At 43.3% G+C, this 15001-nt stretch overlaps 1 pseudogene; it reads right to left on the bottom strand.

Annotated features, from left to right (window-relative positions):
• Window positions 1-5731: 5731 nt before the first annotated feature.
• LOC147343753 (small ribosomal subunit protein eS25 pseudogene) lies at window positions 5732-9643 on the bottom strand (annotated as a pseudogene).
• Between the last annotated feature and the right edge of the window lie 5358 nt (window positions 9644-15001).

Here is a 15001-nt window from a genome sequence, read left to right as displayed (position 1 = left end):
AAATCTGTGAGGCTAAATAAATGAGGGCAGGCCCCTCTTAGCATCTAGAATGCAGCGTGTGTACACTGGTGTGATTTCATGTATCAGATGCCTGCATGAGAAACACTGTCATGCCATTAATAACCTTCGGAGGAACACCTTGAAACTTGACTTGCCGAGGGCACGTTGCAAATGGGCTCTAATGGCTTTTATTTCTCATTCTTGTCACCTCAGATCTAATCAGCTGTTTTGTCATTTTTAATTCCTGTTTGGCAGGATTTTCCTACTCCCTCGGTACAGGCTCAGAGGAGAACTAAGCCCGCAGGCCTCTAGGAGCAGGGAGTAGGTGGGGGTGATGGAAAGCTGAGTAAATAAGGACCTTCAACCTTGGCTGATGCAGGAGGACCCAGGAAGGAACAAAAATTGCTAAATGACCCCCATTCCACCCTCACCTCTCTTCTGGGATTCACACATCCTGACACTGCTTTCTCTGGGGAAAAATATCTTTCACTCCTCAATGAGGAATGAGATTCAAGTCTTGTATCATTCTGCGTTGGCTAGGAAGAAGATGAAAGTCTGACGTAGAGGCCTCTTAAATGGGTGACATTTCATTACACAGAGCAGTTTAGCTGTGGTTCAGCTCCTCTACATAGAAACACTGACTCCTCCCATCTGGCCCAAGCAACCAAAGGCCACCCTTGGGGTGAGCTTACTTCCCTTGGAAGGCAGTAAGGAATTGTGAATAATGGAAAAGAATCCACTCCATAAAAATAAAACTACAACGAACTGCGTGATAATTAAAAATCAATAAATAAAACTCATAAAAGCTATTTTCTAGTGTTTGCATGGTGCTAATTATCTTAACTATATTAGCGTATTTAACCTTTACTCCAACTCAAGAACATCATTGTGTTCATTTTGTAAATCAGGGGAAAACTGTCAGAAGGCAAGTTGTGTCTTAAGGTCTGCAGCTGGTAAGTAGCAGAGCAGTTTACCAGTGCAGATGTATCTTGCTTCGGAGTCTATAATCTTAATTACCTTCTTGGTACCTATGCATCTTTGCTAAATCATTCCACCTCTCTGAGCCTCACTCCCCTCAGCTCTGAAATGAACTCAAGAGGATGAAATCTAACCTCCTACCTCAAAATTCTGATTATTATTTTCACCCCTCCGCCTGCAGGAGGGAACAAAAGTAGACACATGAAGTCAAACACTAACTTAGTGAAAAATTAAAAGTAAATTTCCAGGGTATATCTTTGAGTCAGTACGATCTGTGTGCTGTGCTTAGTCGCTCAGTTGTGTCCTACTCTTACGACCCCATGGACTGCAGCCTGCGAGGCTCCTCTGTCCACGGGGATTCTCCAGGCAAGAAAGAATACTGGAGTGGGTATCTTTCCAACCCAGGGATCAAACCCCAGTCTCCCCACACTGCAAGCGGATTCTTTACCAACTGAGCCACAGAGAAGCCCACAAACTACTACTGGTTTAGTCACTAAGTCATGTCCCACTCTTACGACCCCATGGACTATAGTCTGTCTGGCTCCTCTGGTCCATGGGATTTCCCAGGCAGGAATACTGGAGTGGGTAGCCATTATACGTATCTTCTCTTTTAAAAATTTTTACTGGAGTATAGTTGCTTTACAATGTTGTGTTAGTTTTTACTGTACAGCAAAGTGAATCAGCCATACATACACACCCTCTTTTGGATTTCCTTCCCATTTAGGTCACCACAGAGCACTGAGTTTCCCATGCTATATTGTAAGTTCCCATTAGTTATCTATTTTATATACGGTGTCAACAGTGCGTATATGTCAATCCCAGTCTCCCAATTTATTCCATCTGCTCCTTCCTCCCTTGCTACCCATACCTTTGTTCTGTGTGTCTGTGTCTCTATTTATGCTTTGTAACGAAGATCGTCTATACCAAGTTTTCCAGATTCCACACGTGGTGGGTTAGTCGCTAAGTCATGTCCAAGTCTCTGTGACCCCATGGACTGTAGCCCACCCGGCAGCTCTGTCCATGTGATTCTTCAGGCAAGAACTAGAGTGGGTTGCTGTTTCCTTCTCCAGGGGATCTTCCTGACCCAGGGATCGAATCCACATCTCCAGCATTACAAGCAGATTCTTTACTGACTGAGCCGCCAGGGAAGCCCACATATATGCGTTCACATATAGTATTTGTTTTTCTGTTTCTGAATACCTTGTTAATATAACACTGTGATGCAAGTAAGTAACAGTCCGAAAATAGTAACCACCCTCTGCTGGACTCAGTAAGGAAATGAAAAAGACCTGTTCTGATCTGACCTGCAAAAAAAACCATATAAACTATCTTGAAGGTATAAGATATGAATCAGAGCAAAGAACTTTCCATTCAAAACGTCACGATTCTGAATTATTTTTTAAAAAGCATTATGCTTATCACAGTATATTTTCTAAGATGAACAAGACTTGCTAACAAGATCTTCCAGGGAGGATTGAAGCTCTAGGCACTTTGGAGGCTAGCAGAAACTCTAATTCCTTTAAACGAGGGGTATTACTGTTTAACTCTGAAACCCAAAGCAGCCAATTAACTAAAGCTCCCATTCCTGGAATGTTCCAGTATTGAGCGTCAGAGACAGAGGGAAGGATCAGGGCCGGGATGAGAAAATTCAAGGCCTTCCCCTGAACGCTTCCTGACCAGAGATGGGAGCAATTTCCTTCCAGCCAATTAAACTCAGAAAACTAGGATCTATCACAGCAGGGAGATGGGGGAATTGGCTAACCTCCAATCTGTGATGCTAGCCAATCAGCTCACAGGGAGAAACCGGCACTGACCTCCCAATAGGACACGAGCTATGGCCCTAAAAAAAGAGAATCAAGAGCAAATATCTGGTAGAAGGCAGATTTCCTTTTTTGTCTTACAGACTCTACCAAGTGACCTGCTCCAAATTCACTTGTATGCTTCATTTTAGTCTTTCAAATATTGATTTTTAAAATATTCTCCAAGAGAAAGCCACTTGGGGACCTTTAAGTTGGGGTCTTCAAATGGTGCATGCCCAGATGTGTTTATTACAGGATGGAAATATGGACTTTTCCCTCTCCTCTTTCCCCTCTACCTAAGTATCTCTTTATTCATTACTTTAATTACCTAATCGTAAATTTCTTCAGGGGGTTACTTAGAAAATTAGCATCAAAGCTTGGCAGTAAATTCAGGGTCTTTTGGAGACAGTCCAAGCTGTTTCACCTGTGATTAATTAGATGATTTTTTTTCCCCCTTTAAGTGCCAGAAGGCTGTTGAGGTCTTTAAGCAGTTACATGACTGCTGGCACTAGTACAATTATGATTGATGCGTGCGTCTGGAGTCTTTGCAGCCCGGCTTTTGTTGATGGTACGTGTGTGTGTGTGTGTGTGTGTGTGTGAAAGAGAGAGAGAGAGAGAGAGGCAGAGACAGAGACAGAGAGATAGAAGGACAGAGACTGACTTGGGAAGCACTAGCTTGGAAAACTCCAAAGGTTTCCAAAACCAGGGAGGTGCTTTTTTAAAAAATATGCTTGCAAGCACAAGTCTAAAAGCTCCAGGACAGGATCTTTTTATCAAACTGTCTCAGCAATTTCAGAAATGTTGCTTGAGCAGGCCTCTTCCTTACCATGAGCCACTGCCATCTTCGTGGAGACTTTGCATAAGCTTTTTATGCTGTGCACCAAGGAATGCATATTTTCAACAAGCCTTTTGCCATATATAAAGCAGAACAGTCACACCTGTTTTCATATTTCACCCTGGTGAAATTCAACTGGGGGAGAATGTAGTCTCTTTTCAAAATTCATCCTGTATAAAATTACCTCCCCAAATTGACATAAAATCAATGTAACCTCTTAGTATATTTAGAAAAAAGGGAATCTTTCTCAGTCACAATGAACATGCTTTCAAGGATGCAACAGAGAAATATAAATTAAATGACTGCTTGATTGAGAGTGCAAGATTTTCATTTTTTCTTTATACTCTGTATATGAGGGAGAGAAAGGATCCTTCAAACCATCTGACTCAAAGTAGCAGAAAGTTCAGTGTTGGCCAACTTTTGCTGGTATCTATGTAATCTTACAAATGCCTCAGCACCTGAATTGAAGATCATCTGACATTTTCTCCACTGTCCCTAATGCCCGTGACAATGTTTATACAGTAAATTTAACATCTGCCGCTCACCTGCCCTCTGAGGACTAACAGGAATGTTGGCCACATGAATTGGTGGCAGCTTTTCTGCCCAGAACAGGGGTAGCCCAACTCTTCGTAAAGAGCCAACTCTTTATTTCAGGCATGCAGGACACAAGATCTCCATCATAACTTCTCAGCCCCATGACTGCAGCAAGAAGGCCACCGAATTAAGAGATCAGCAAATGGACATGCTGAGTTCCAATAAAATGTATTTGCTGCCCCTTGGCCTGGAGTGCTGCTTCTCAGACTTTCACAGGCACAGGAAACGCCTAGGAATCTTGGTAAACTGCAGGTTCTGGGACTTCCCTGGTGACCCAGTGGTTAAGAATCCACCTTGCAATGCAGGGGATGTGAATCTGATCACCAGTTGGGGATCCCACTTGCCATGGAGCAACTGATAAGCCCGCACACCATTGGAAAGTCCATGCACTGCAGTGAAGATCCCACGTGATCTAACAAAGACCTGGAGTGCCACATCTAAGACCCAATGCAGCCAAATAAATAAATAAAAAGTTAAAATGCAGATTCTGATTCAGCTGGTCAGGAGTGCACCTGGGATCTGCCTTCCTGACCCTCCAACCAGACGGTGGTCTTGATGCTGATCTGAGGACCTCACTTTGAGCAGCGATCTTATAGTGTCTCCTTGGAACATGCCCTTCCTTTATGTCCTGGGCATTTCCAAATACCCTGAGGCTCAGAGAACAGAGCTGGACTCTGGGTTCATTAGGAAGATGGCTGTAGGAGTAGTATTAGGTTTATACCCTTCAAATCCAGACGCTTCGAAGGTGCCTCCAGCCCGTGCGAGAGCCCAGATTTTCCTCTCCTGAATATCCCCTTCCTTGTTTTTCACCTCCGGGCTGGTTGTTTAAGGTCTCCTGCTCTTACATGGACAGATGGCTTGGCCTCAGTGCATCTGCACACAGCGCGCATCAGAGTCGTCTGAACCTGACTGCCAGTACCTTTCCAGCCCCCGCATGGCAGGATCTAATGGCCACGCACAGGGCCCTCTGGCCCCTGCCTAATTGGCTGAGATGCAAAAGCTAATGTAGGTTGAGAGACCAATTAACTGGGCTTGTTTCTCCCGCCGCCGCATCTGCACATCAATTATGCTAAACAACATGCTGTATTAAGACGTTTCCCTGTCACTAGCATTTGCTGTGGGACACTCAGATCAGGGCAGAGAGAGACCGCCTCTCACAACCTGCCTGAGGGATTTTTCTCTCTGTCAGCACAGACAGCTGGCAATAGGGAGCCCAGGCCTCGAACTGGGAAACCCACGACGCAGGGACACATCTGACACTAACTGGTTACCTCCTCTGGGCCTCAGTCTCTATAGATTGTGGGGAAGACGGTTCAAGAAGCCAGCCAACAGGTTGGGTGAGGGATGCTGATAACCCTGGCATGTCACCTGCTGATTCCACTAAGAAACAGAAACCCCAAGGCTTCTGGATGCTCACAGGGTATGTTCCCTAAAACTTGAAAAAAAAAATCCGTAACTGAACAGTTGGGAGGGGGAACATCGTTGTATTTTCTGCTACAGGTTGAGCCGTTTGTTTGTTCTGATTTCATATAGTTTTATTTTGCCAAATGCAGTTGGTGGACTGGGTTCCTGAATCTTTACCGACAGCTGGGGCATCTCCACCCTTGGAGTTTCTGGAATAAATTACTTGAGCTCTGTGCTTTGAAAGCGGTGTACTAAGTCCTTTACTAAGGAGTTCCTGAAGGGCTGCCCTGGCCAGGGAACTAGGGTTTCTCGGTCTCTCAGAGACGACAGCTGGAGTTACAAGCTTATAGTTGGGAGCTACTTTCCAGGGTGTCATATGTTGCTTTGTCAAAGAAGACTAGGTTATTGAGCTCGTTTCCAACTTTGCTTCTGGAACACTTCTGTTTAGGCTTGCCCTGAGGTTTGTTCACTGGATCTTTGTCTTGCTTGGCTGACTTTCTGGAATCTTTCTTCTTGTGCTCCTCGGGTGGCAGAGTGAAGTTGGGAGAGCAGCTGCTACTGCTGTCGCCTCTCTAAGATGTCAGACAGAAAAAAGCTGTTTCTTTTAAAAGCATATTTTTAATTTAACCACACCAGGTCTTAGCTGCAGCATTCAGGATCTAGTTCCCCAACCAGGAATCGAACCCAGTTCCCTTGCACTGTGAGTGTGGAGTCTTAGCCACCGGACCACCAGGGAGGTCCCTAGCTGGGGCCGCTTTTGTATTCCATTCCTCCCTCCTTTGAAGCTTCTCTCTGAGAATGCATTTCTTGATCTTTTACAACAACAATTTGGTTTAGAAATGCCCAGTTCATTTTGAGGAAGCTTACCAACTTTAAGACACGATGCAGTCTACAGTTGAGTTGGGAAGGCTGGACTAATTCAACATCGACTCATTTACTCAATCATTCATCAAATATTTGTTAATCACCCAGTATACATCAGGCAATCTGCTGTGCTAGAAGGCTTTTTTTAAATTCTAAGTTTATTTCACAACAGAATGGGAAAGACTAGAGATCTCTTTGAGAAAATTAGAGATACCAAGGGAACATTTCATGCAAAGATGGGCTCGATAAAGGACAAAAATGGTATAGACCTAACAGAAGCAGAAGATATTAAGAAGAGGTGGCAAGAATACACAGAAGAATTGTACAAAAAAGAGCTTCATGACCAAGATAATCACAATGGTGTGATCACTCACCGAGAGCCAGACATCCTGGAATGTGAAGTCAAGTGGGCCTTAGAAAGCATCACTATGAACAAAGCTAGTGGAGGTGATGGAATTCCAGTTGATCTATTTCAAATCCTGAAAGATGATGCTGTGACAGTGCTTCACTCAATATGCCAGCAAATTGGAAAACTCAGCAGTGGAAAAGGTCAGTTTTCATTCCAATCCCAAAGAAAGGCAATGACAAAGAATGCTCAAACTATCATACAGTTGCACTCATCTCACATGCTAGTAAAGTGAAGCTCAAAATTCTTCAAGCCAGGTTTCAGCAATATGTGAACTATGAACTTCCAGATGTTCAAGCTGGTTTTAGGAAATGCAGAGGAACTAGAGATCAAATTGCCAACATCTGTTGGATCATCAAAAAAGCAAGAGAGTTCCAGAAAAACATCTATTTCTGCTTTATTGACTATGCCAAAGCCTTTGACTGTGTGGATCACAATAAACTGTGGACAATTCTGAAAGAGATGGGAATACCAGACCACCTGACCTGCCTCTAGAGAAACCTGTATGCAGGTCAGGAAGCAACAGTTAGAACTGGACATGGAACAACAGACTGGTTCCAAATAGGAAAAGGAGTACGTCAAGCCTGTATATTGTCACCCTGCTTATTTAACTTATATGCAGAGTACATCATGAGAAATGCTGGGCTGGAAGAAGCACAAGCTGGAATCAAGATTGCCGGGAGAAATATCAATAACCTCAGATATGCAGATGATACCACCCTTATGGCAGAAAGTGAAGAGGAACTAAAAAGCTTCTTGACGAAAGTGAAAGAGGAGAGTGAAAAAGTTGGCTTTAAAGCTCAACATTCAGAAAATGAAGATCATGGCATCTGGTCCCATCACTTCATGGCAAATAGATGGGGAAACAGTGGAAACAGTGTCAGACTTTATTTTTTTGGGCTCCAAAGTCACTGCAGATGGTGATTGCAGCCATGAAATTAAAAGATGCTTACTCCTTGAAAGGAAAGTTATGACCAACCTAGATAGCATATTCAAAAGCAGAGACATTACTTTGCCAACAAAGGTCCGTCTAGTCAGGCTATGGTTTTTCCAGTGGTCATGTATGGATGTGAGAGTTGGACTGTAAAGAAGGCTGAGCGCGGAAGAATTGATGCTTTTGAACTGTGGTGTTGGAGAAGACTCTTGAGAGTGCCTTGGACTGCAAGGAGATCCAACCAGTCCATCCTAAAGGAGACCAGTCCTGGATGTTCATTGGAAGGACTGATGCTAAAGCTGAAAGTCCAATACTTTGGCCACCTGATGCGAAGAGTTGACTCATTGGAAAAGACCCTGATGCTGGGAGGGATTGGGGGCAGGAGGAGAAGGGGACGACAAAGGATGAGATGGCTGGATGGCATCACCGACTCGATGCACATGAGTTTGAATGAACTCTGGGAGTTGGTGATGGACAGGGAGGCCTGGTGTGCTGCGATTCATGGGATCGCGAAGAGTCGGACATGACTGAGTGACTGAACTAAACTGAACTGAAGTTTATTTCTAGATAGAAAGGCGGGTAGACAAATGAATAATAGTAATTCTGGGTAAGATGTGCTATTATATCTATGACAATACTCATGCTAAAGGGGGCCTGATACATATAAAAAACACAGAACAATAAAATTATGTCTGTGCATTAGGGCATTAAACTATAATGTATCCTTAGAGTAGAGTGTTATGCCCCCTTCCTTGTGATGCTTATTTCAAAAATCTGCCACTCTTCTTAACTTTTTGGAACTTTAAGAGAAAATGAGGCATAAGCTCCCTCAGTTTCCAGCATCCAGAAGCTATTTATTTTTGCATGTATTCTCATATCCATATTTCTGGCCTTGCAGAAAGAGATGTCGTTTCTTGCATTAAGGCCATTCCCTCTTGACTGACTTTGCCAGCAGTCCCCAACTTTTTTTGCACCAGGGACCCATTTTGTGGAAGACAGTTTTCCATTGTCTGAGGGTGGGGGGTGGTTTGGGGAAGATTCAAGTGCATTACTTTTATTTCTATTACTATCATTATTACATCAGATCAGACCTACTGATCTGACCTTACTGCATCTCTGCTCTCTTTCTCCCTCCCAAGTTGCCAACTTTGTCCCCAGTGGTCCCTTCTGCATAGCATTCGATTATGACCAAGCCTGGGGTCCATCTTAGAAATAAAGTCCTCCCTTGACCCCGCGTTGTACTAGCTACTTAGTGCTCAGGTTTGGAACAGCAAGTAGTTTTTTCCATGTGTGTTGTCCACAGTCTAATTGGGAATGACTCTCCTTAACTTCCAAGCCTAGAATTCCTTCTTTGCCTTTTTTTCTGTTATTTCTACTTTCTGCTCACTTGTTCTTCAAACGTCTGCAGTCTATGTTTGAGTTCATCTTTTCTGATCACGGGCCTGATATTTTATTTTTTAATTAATTAAATTGGAGAATTATTACTTTACAATATTGTGATGGCCTGGTATTTTATCTAACTGGCTGTTCAATTCTATGACTTGTCTCACTTTGCTTCTTCCTAGATCTCTACTGCTTCACTGACCAGCCTTCTCCTGTCATCTGTGGAGTCTTAATTCTCTTCAAGTGCCTTTTCATATTGTTTTCTATGACTGCTTTTTCCTTGGACTCTTCGCATTTCACAGCATCTCCGGGTGATACCTTCTTATCACCTGCTGTCACTTACCACCGTGTTCTTCCTTTCAAAATGTGTTCAAGTTAACTCTTCTCCTCTGAGAGCTGGTTCCATCTACCTGCTTCTTAGGCTTCTCAGCTTGCTCCAAAGTCATCAATTTCCCACCAAAGTCTGCTATTCCTTCTGTGTTGAGGAATGGCAGAATTATAAAAAACTTGGATGTTATCATCTACTCTTATCCTTTCTCACCCTGACACCCCATCAATCAATAAATCCTGCCAATTCTATTTCTTGAGCATCTGTTAGGTCTGTCCTCTCTTCCCACTTATCTTGCCTTAATTCAGGTCTCATCTTTTATTTGGATAAAAGCAATTATATTACTATCTGACGTCTTTGCCTTTGATAAGATCTCTGATTTTATACCCTTTCAGTCTATCCAACACACTGTGGCCAGGGTCACCTTTCCAAAATACAAATCTGATTGAAGACAAAAGCACACATGAAATATTCTGCAGTGAGCTATGACCTGTGGTACTCGTCGAGGTATAGAGGAGAGATTCAACTGAGCCATCTGAGCAGCTGCTAGGAAGGGGAGAATAGAGGGTTAATTAAGGATGTCAATTCTAGGCTCCTATTTCTGCCCTCTGCCCTCACCCAGTATTGTGCTGGTAGGTGCTAAACAACTAACTCTCACAAAATAAACAAACCCCTCATTTGTAGAGTGTACTGGGTTCTGTGGTACAAAAACTACCACTAGGGCCAGTTTCAAGCAACCGTCACCTGAGTTTGGAAGACATTTGCAATTGACTATCACAACTTTTGTTCTCTTTCCTCATACTGAATATTTCTACAGTGGGATCTAGGCTAAAAAAAAAAAAAACAAAGAATTCCCTGACCACCTCTGGTCCATTGTAGGGGAACTTTCTGGCAAGCTTCAGCTGGAGTCAACTGAGCAGTGGATGAGCAGAGCCTTGCTGGGGACTGCACTGGACTTCACAGAGAGGCAATGATGGGCAGAAACTGAAACACAAATTGACGAGATGCTTGGGCTCTGTAAGCAGAAGATGCAGTGGAGTGGATGCTGACAACCTCCTGTGCAGCTGTGGAGGCCCACTATGCACAGAAGACCAGGAGGCTCCAGAAAGCACAGCCCTTGCTCTTGGGCTGAGTCGCCCTCACACTGCTGCCCTGTGGCCAGCCTGCCTGGAGCCCACCCTCCCGGGTGACATTGCCTCTGCTCCCCAGAACAACACACAGATAACTTTTTTTTCCCCCATAGCTGTGACCGAATGGATTACTCCTTTCTGCACAAGATTGTATGTCATTGTCAACATCAAAAACTTCCCCCGCTTTGCTCTGGCAGCACCTGCCTTATTGATTGGGTGCCTTCTGAACAACTCACTCACACAAAGCAATTAAACCTGTCTGACTTCAAAAGTAAGGTAAGACAAGCCACGTCGAGCGGTGCAGCACTCACCTAATATGATTATTTCTCTTCTTCCTGGTGATAATAGAATTATGCAAAAGCGGCCTTGACCCAGTAAGGATTTTTCTCTTCAGAATCAAATCTCCACTCCCCCCCTCAACTCACAGCCCTCCCAGCCCCCTCCTTTCCTGTTCTGCAGCCACTCCCTAGGTACTGAAGTCCTTTGTGTACCAGCCCACGAATCTAAGAGTTTCCGACCTGTGAAGCAGCACAAACTGATGACAATGTGGCCGGATGCCTCTAGTAGGTAAATGATGAAGCAAAAACATCCATCTCCGGCTATTAATTCATTCTGAAAAGTTTATTGATTGCCTCTCGTGTGACTGCTCAGGTGACTAGATTTCATTTAAGGAGTGAGGCTTTTTCCAGCTATTTCAGAATTCCCCTGTTTGACATTATCCTCAAATTGTCTGGATTCTGGGCAGAGGGAGGCCCTGTCCCTGGGCTCTAGTAATAGGAAGGGTAACAGCCATATGAGCATTTGTATGGCAATGCTGGTTGATACATCATTAAAATAGTTCCCTTAAGGAGCTTCTCTGATGGTCCAGTAGTTAAGATTTTGAGCTTCCTGTGTAAGGGACCACAAGTTTGATCTCTGGTTGGGGAACTAAGATCCTGCATGTACGTAGTGTGATCTAAAAATCAACCCCCCCCAAAGTTCCATGATGGTTGGTAAATAGTCATTGCCTTAAGTCAGGGGTCCCCAACCCCGGGAGACTGGGTCCATGGCCTATTGGGAGCCCAGCCACACAGCAGGAGGTGAGCAGCAGGCAAGTGAGTGAAGCCTCATCTGCCTCTCCCTATCCCTCCCCATCCCTTGCTTCACCTCCTGAGCCCTCCTCCCCTATGCCCAACCCCCACCACCTTCTGTCCCTGTTAAAATTTTGGAAAAATCAACTGAATCAGCTGATGTCCTCATGTGCAGCCTCTCTAGTGACAGCAGATCCAAATACCAAACACAGGAAAAAAATCCCTGTGTAAAATCAACTGACCATTCAGAAGAATTGTTCAACTGTTAGGTGACCTTTCCTGTTCAAAATAATGGAGCAGTCCCTGCTAGGGTAGAAGACAGCCAGATACAGGGGGACTCAGGAGATCCAGGTCCTCTCCTGGATGCAAAGGCACTAGTCTGGTCTAATACCAGCCCTACTCAGTTACCATGGAGAGATCGACAACCTGGCAGGTCCCAGAGGAGATGCAGGGAGTAGAAACATTTCCTTGCTTCTGTAATAGATTACCTTAAGTCACATTTTAAGAAAGGTAAAAGAAAGGGCATAGAAAAAGGAATTATATAAGAACTCCAGAAGCAAATAAACAATGTTATGGAATAAACTGTATATGTTCCCTCCCTACAGACAGCATTCAATCTGATAACAGAAGCCACTGAGCCACGATCTCTGCCAGGGAAGCCCTTTATAAGGATGCCAGTGTACACACCAAGAGGGCTTTTTTCTTACCTAACTCCTTCAAAATGTAGCTCTTCAAATGTCAGATAGTTTGGGAATTCAAGAATAGTTGATTGGCATCCATCGACCCTGCCCCCATGTCACACTTTCACTCGGGCCCTGCACAGCACTGCTTTTGGCCAGAGTTCATTTGCTTTCCAGCCAAAATCAGCTAGGACTTTTGCTTCTGTCATTAGGGTCGATGGGTGTTCTGGGGAGGCGCTCTCACTGCAGAATAAATACACCCTGCAGAGAAAACGTGCTTTGAGGCATCGCTAGCTGCCTCTCTTTGGAAGTGACTGAGAAGGGGTGGCCTTACGTACATTTTAAATGTTTGGTAGAATTCAATAGTGAAGCCATCTTATCCTGGACTTCTGTTTGTTGGACTATATTTGTTCCCTGTTAGAATTCAAAGGGCATTTCCCACAGAAATTGAGCAAACAATTCTGAAATTTGTTTGAAACCACGAAAGAATGTAAATTGGTGCAGCCACTATTTTATTAGTTGATTGTTATTGGCCTTAAAATTTTTTTTACATGCTTCTCCTCTTTTTGATTAATCAAACTTTTTTTTTTCATTTTGCTCTTTTCGCGTTCATTATGCATTCCTTGTATTATTCTCTTAGTATTTATCCAAGAGATTATGATGTGTGTCTCTCACTTAATAAAGTTACTAAAAAGTAGTATTTTCACCACTGTCTTTTATCAATTTCCAGCAAGACACAAATGTTAGTTATCTTAAATTCCATTTATCTCTCTCCCATGTTTATTTTAAATTCCACAAAATGATATTACTATGCAAGGAGATCCAACCAGTCCATCCTAAAGGAGATCAATCCTGGGTATTCATTGGAAGTACTGATGTTGAAGCTAAAACTCCAGTACTTTGGCCACCTGATGTGAAGAGCTGACTCATTGGAAAAGACCCTGATGCTGGGAAAGACTGAGGGCAGGAGGAGAAGGGGATGATAGAGGATGAGATGGTTGGATGGCATCACCGACTCAATGGACATGGGTTTGGGTGGACTCCGGGAGTTGGTGATGGACAGGGAGGCCTGGCGTGCTGTGGTTCATGGGGTCCCAAAGAGTCAGACACGACTGAGTGACTGAACTGAACTGAACTGATTGTTTAAAAAAAAACAATGTTAACTTGTATTTATCTATATATTTCCTTTTTCTGCTCTTCATTCTTTACTGCATTTCCATTTATGAATCTTTTCTTTTTGTCTAAATAATTCCTTTTAGCATTTCTTTTAAAATATTAGTTTGAAGGTGATAAAATCTTTTACTTTCTGTCTGTCTGGTAATTTTTATATTTGGCATTTATCTATAAATTATCATTCTGGGCATAAAATGATAGGTCAGCTTTCTTATTTTTAGAACTTTAAATGTGCTATTTCCCTGCTTCATTGTTTCTGTAGAAAAGTCGACCTTCAATCCTGTTGTAACTTTTTTGGGTATAATGTGTCTTTAAAAAAAAAAAAAAACTCCAGATGCCTTTAAAATCTTCTGCTGCTGCTGCTAAGTCACTTCAGTCCTGTCCGACTCTGTGCAACCCCATAGATGGCAGCCCACCAGGCTCCCCCATCCCTGGGATTCTCCAGGCAAGAACATTGGAGTGGATTGCCATTTCCTTCTCCAGTGCATGAAAGTGAAAAGTGAAAGTGAAGTTGCTCCATTGTGCTCTACCCTCAGCGACCCCATGGACTGTAGCCTTCCAGGCTCCTCCATCCATGGGATTTTCCAGGTTTAATTTGAAGATTTTTTACTATGATGTGTATAGGAATTTTTTTCATTAGTCATGGTTGGGGTTCACAGAGACTTAAATGCATGTGTTGATGTCTTCAGTTTAGGATAATTTTCAGTATTTCCTCAAATATTTTTCTCTGTCCCACATGCTCACGCTTTCTCTCTCTCCTATTTTTCTTGGACTTTAAGTACATTTTTGCACCTTATTTCCATGTCTCATATGTCTCCTAAACACATTCATGCATGTTTTTCTTTTCCAGGATTTACTCTGTACTTTTTTCCCCCTACTAACCTGTCTTCCAATTCACTAATTTTACCTTCCTCTCCACTCAAACAGCTGTTAACCCACCTCTGACATTTATAATTTTATTTCTTGTACTTTTAAAATAGTTTTTTGATAGATTATAATTCTCTGGTAAATTTCTCCAGTTTGTTTTCAGGTCTGTGGAGAAGTTTCAACTCTTTTATTAAGCAGCAGGGTGGAGACCCCCAGGGAAGGAAGACAGAGCCTCTTCCTTCTCCACATGTCTTTTCCACTGTGATAAACGTTCAACCATAAGGCATTTTCCAGCAGAGTCCTGCCTCTCAAAGGATATTTACACAGAAATGAGAGAGCTAAAGGAACCACAGGCAGTAGGGCACTTGTTCTTCAAAAAGCCGTGTGTTCTGACATCTTGCAGACATCAGCTAGACCCCACAGCAAACAAACACGAGGGCCTGAAACACCCACTGAGAACCACCAGAATCTCTCGCTTTAGCACATTTTTGAGGGTGGGGGTGGTGCATGCAGAATGAGCTACACAAAGCTGGAAACCATCAGGCTACTTGAGAAG

This window comes from Bos grunniens, chromosome 27 (assembly GCF_055505025.1).
Source record: "Bos grunniens cultivar Pamir isolate PY7600 chromosome 27, Bosgru_T2T1.0, whole genome shotgun sequence".
In the NCBI taxonomy this organism is placed as follows: Eukaryota; Metazoa; Chordata; class Mammalia; order Artiodactyla; family Bovidae; genus Bos; species Bos grunniens.
The sequence above is the reverse complement of the archived record's forward strand: the minus strand, read 5'-3'. Positions and strand labels throughout refer to the sequence as shown.